Source organism: Gopherus flavomarginatus, chromosome 4, assembly GCF_025201925.1.
Source record: "Gopherus flavomarginatus isolate rGopFla2 chromosome 4, rGopFla2.mat.asm, whole genome shotgun sequence".
Taxonomy (NCBI): domain Eukaryota; kingdom Metazoa; phylum Chordata; order Testudines; family Testudinidae; genus Gopherus; species Gopherus flavomarginatus.
The window spans coordinates 71,523,865-71,527,181 of record NC_066620.1 but is presented as its reverse complement, the minus strand read 5'-3'; the positions used below and the strand labels follow the sequence as shown (position 1 = coordinate 71,527,181).

Here is a 3,317-nt window from a genome sequence, read left to right as displayed (position 1 = left end):
CTTGGCCAGACTTCATGAAATCCAACCTCACATACAAGTGCTGGGGAGAGAGAAGGTTTCAATCAGACAGACTGCATGTAGATCTCTGCAAGAGAATCATCATCTCAATATCTGTTTCAGGGGTATTATATCATGCCCCCACAAAATCCTACCTCCCTACCTCAGTGTTGGTGTGGGGGTGAACGGGGTTCGATAGCGAAGTACAGCAGAGCATATGTTCTGGCACATCTTACCAAGCCAAGAAGGTGTTGAGCTAGCGTCCAGGGTAGTAGGGAGTCCAACAGTATCTTTATTACTCTAGGGCTACATGGCCCAAGTGGAGGGGGTACCGCAGCTACAGGGCACAAGGACTGGCACCCCGAATGCACTGCAGCAAAATTCTTCTCCCAACAAGCCACACAAAGCAGAATAAACTGGGAAACTGAGCACAGACTCATGCATCGACCTGACCAACACTCACAGCCTGGGGAAGCAAGGAACAAAAATCAGAAAATGGCTAAAAGAATAGTCCAACTATTTGTTGCAAGTCACAGCACAAGAAAACTATCATCTGATCCATACATCAATACTTACATTGAAGTCACAAAATAAATAAAAGCAGATGTCATTGAGATATGCGAAACAAGAACACTGCACAGTGGGAAAGTGAAGAGCAAGTATTCCTAGGAAGATCATTCAACAATGGAGCAGGGACTGGTTGTGGTGAATTCATTGTCAGGTAAGAAACAATCCCAAGGATAGTCAGCTGCGACATCATATCACCCAGGAGAAAAGTTCTCACGCTTCAGATAAAACAAAGGAGTACAATTAAAATTATTAAGGTGTATGCTCCCATGCAGCAAGTGGAAGACAAAGAAAAGGAACATTTCTACAAAGAGCTGCAGGAGGTACTGCAAAAAAGATCAACCTACATCATCATCCAAGGGGACTTCAGTGCAATAGTAGGTGGAAAGGAGAATGAAAATGAGAAGTACATAGGAAAATTCAGTAAAGGTATGAGAAATGACCGCAGAGCATGTCTGATTGCATTCACAGAGGCAAACCATCTCCACATAATGAATATGATATTTCAAAAAGAACAACATTGGCAGTGGATGTGGAAAAGCCCAGATGAAGTCACTGAATCAGATTGACTATGTATTGACAGACACCAGAAGAGTCTTCAATGATGTAGTGATAATAGGAGAATGAATCATTTGCACAGGCTCAGACCATCGTATGTTGCACACAATGCCTAGTCAAGAGAACCCGAAACCGAAGTGAATATGCCACTTCAATCAAGAGGCGTTAGCACAGGAAGTGAATGAAATGGACCTCAAGTATAAGGTCAACAAGGACATCGATGAGGACTATGAAGAGCTTATCTCACAAATAATCTCAGCAGCTAAGAAGGCGAAGGCATTGAAAATGCTATGATGCAAGCAGAGGATCAGCAAGGAAAAACTGTTAATCTGTTGGCGAGGAGGGAGCACATGAAATTAGAAGGAAAAATGGGCGAAGAATACAGGACACTGTACAAAGAAATTTGCGTGAAGATCAAAGAAAACTATGAAGACTTTATAAGGAAGAAATTGACAGAGGCGGCTGAAAAGAATTAGAGTCTGAAGAATGTAGAAAGAGTGTTAGGCTGAAACAGGTTATCCAGGCAGTGCTGAAAGATGAATATGGTGAAAGGATATCGTAAAGGAGCAAGATGAATAAAATACGTACAAAATTCTACAATGATCTCTGCTCCTCGCATATCAATGTCCAGTGTACACCGTCAAGGCAGCAGGCTACAGAAGAAATTCCCAACTTCATGGGGGAAAAAATTGAATATGCAGTTCATAAAATAAAGAGACGGAAGAGCCGAGGCATGGACAATATTTGTCTGGAATATCTCAAAGCAGGGGAAAATACTCTCTTCAAAGTGTTGACACAATTGTTCATCATCTACAGCAATAGCAAGCGTGTTCAAGATGCATGGAAGAAATTGAAAACAATATTATTGATGAAGGTGACCCAGAAGAATTGAGCAACTACCGTCCAATCACAATCCTCTCACACGTGTATATGGTCTTCACCCTCGTCATACTTAATCAGATTAAGAAGGATCATGAAATGTACGAAAGCAAAGAACAAGCTAGTTTCCACTAAGGGTATTCAACAATTGATCATATCCACTCATTTCAGCAGCGCATTGAAAAATGCAAGGAATACAAAGTACCATTGTGTATTGCATTTGTCGACTACAAAAAGACATTCAACTCGGTGGAGATTAATGCTGTACTCAATGCGCTCAATGAAATTGGAATCGACCTGAGGTACATTGACCTTCTGGAAGAAACTAACTGCAATTGTTCATCAGAGATAACATTATTCAATGTCCTCTGCATTATTACTATACATAGAGGAGTCAGAGAAGGCGACACAATCTCACTGAAGCTGTTTGCAGCAATACTGGAGTTGCTGTTCAAAATACTGAACTGGGAAGAAGGAACCAGAATTGACGGAGAACAGTTAACACGTCTTCTCTTAGCTGATGACTATAATATTGTCAAAGGACATCACGGAACTGGAGAACAAATTGCAGCACACTTTCACATGATATTGGTTTGGAAGTGAACACGTCAAAGTGGATGTGGAATGAGCATTGTGCAGCAGGAATCATCACTGTAAATGGGAAAGTAATCGAGGAGGCCATATATTTATCTGGGTCAGCTGGGCCAGAGACAACTCATTTGAAGGGGAATGCAGTAGGAGGAGAAAGGCTGGATGGGCAAGTTTCAACAAAATAAAGACATCTCTAACAGATGATGAACTGCCTATGAAGAAAAGAAAAGAACTGTTTGTCTCCATTGCTCTACCAGCAATGATACATGGAGCAGAAATCTGGTCAACGATGAAAGCGGAAGAAGAAAAATTTACTGTCACCCAGAAAGAAATGGAAAGGCAAATGTGCAAGATATCGCTCCATGATCATATATCAAATGAGAAGATCAGAAGGCGTACAGAGGTGACCGATGTAGTGCAGGTGTTGTATGATGCAAAGCAGAGATGGATGGGTCATGTAATCCGCAGGCAAACAATAGGTGGACAACTCTCATCAATGACTGGATCCCCAGAGACCACAAGTGACCATTGGGTAGACTGAAAACGTGCTGGACTGATTCCACGACAAAACTCTTTGGCCTGAAATGGAAAGAACATGTGCACAACAAAGCGGAATGATGTGGTGCCAACTCGCATTCATGGAAGGACGGACAAGGACAAGCCGGACAAAGGTGACACCATGTCCTTGCTCAAGGACCATCCAAAAGATGTTTCCAACTTCTAAC

At 42.0% G+C, this 3,317-nt stretch overlaps 1 pseudogene; it reads left to right on the top strand.

The window, feature by feature from the left end:
• The first annotated feature begins 492 nt into the window (after positions 1 to 492).
• On the top strand, positions 493 to 3,117 carry LOC127050056 (uncharacterized; annotated as a pseudogene).
• Positions 3,118 to 3,317: the final 200 nt, after the last annotated feature.